A 1358-nucleotide genomic window follows, 5' to 3' on the forward strand; every position below is an offset into this window, starting at 1 on the left:
CCCCTGTCTCCTGGTCCCCCTGTTGGCCCTCCGGTGCCCATCTTCTGCTATATGAAGGCTTTTACCCTGGAAAAAATCATAAGCAAGCTTACGGGACGAAACTTGGCCACCACGAGGCGGAACCTTGGCGGAACCAATCTAGGGCCCCGGCGGAGCTGTTCTGCCGGTGAAACTTCCCTCCGGGAGGGGTAAATCATCACCATCGTCGTCACCAATGATCCTCTCATCGGGAGGGGGGTCAATCTCCATCTACATCTTCACCAACACCATATCCTCTCAAAACCCTAGTTCATCTCTTGTATCCAATCTTGTATCAAAACTAGAAATTGGTACTTGTGGGTTGCTAGTAGTGTTGATTACTCCTTGTAGTTGATGCTAATTGGTTTACTTGGTGGAAGATCATATGTTAAGATACTTAATGCATATTAATACTCCTCTGATCATGGATATGAATATGCTTTGTGAGTAGTTACGTTTGTTCCCGAGGACATGGGTGAAGTCTTGCTATTAGTAGTCATGTGAATTTGGTATTCGTTCGATATTTTGATGAGAAGTATGTTGTCTCTCCTCTAGTGGTGTTATGTGGACGTCGACTACATGACACTTCACCATTATTTGGGCCTAGAGGAAGACATTGGGAAGTAATAAGTAGATGATGGGTTGCTAGAGTGACAGAAGCTTAAACCCTAGTTTATGCGTTGCTTCGTAAGGGGTTGATTTGGATCCACTAGTTTCATGCTATGGATAGGTTTGCCTTAATACTTCTTTTGTAGTTGCGGATGCTTGCAATAGGGGTTAGTCATAAGTGGGATGCTTGTCCAAGAAAGGGCAGTACCCAAGAACTGGTCCACCCACATATCAAATTATCAAAGTACCAAACGCGAATCATATGAGCGTGATGAAAACTAGCTAGACGATAATTCCCATGTGTCCTCGGGAGCGTTTTTCTATTTATAAGAAATTGTCCAGGCTTGTCCTTTGCTACAAAAAGGTTTGGGCCGCCTTGCTGCACCTTATTTACTTTCATTGCTTGTTACTCGTTACAAATTATCTTATCACAAAACTATTTGTTACCTACAATTTCAGTGCTTGCAGAGAATACTTTACTGAAAACCGCTTGTCATTTCCTTCCGCTCCTCGTTGGGTTCGACACTCTTACTTATCGAAAGGACTACGATAGATCCCCTATACTTGTGGGTCATCATAAACCTAGATTAACAAAAAAAGGAAACTAAGGTAAAATAGAAAATAAATAAAAGAAAAGAAAAACATCTCAAATTAAACAAAAGGAAAAGACCCCCCCCTCGGGCCAACCGACCCAACATGGGCCCAGTTGGCCACTTCGGCCGGCCCAACCG

Source organism: Triticum dicoccoides, chromosome 2B, assembly GCF_002162155.2.
Source record: "Triticum dicoccoides isolate Atlit2015 ecotype Zavitan chromosome 2B, WEW_v2.0, whole genome shotgun sequence".
In the NCBI taxonomy this organism is placed as follows: Eukaryota; Viridiplantae; Streptophyta; class Magnoliopsida; order Poales; family Poaceae; genus Triticum; species Triticum dicoccoides.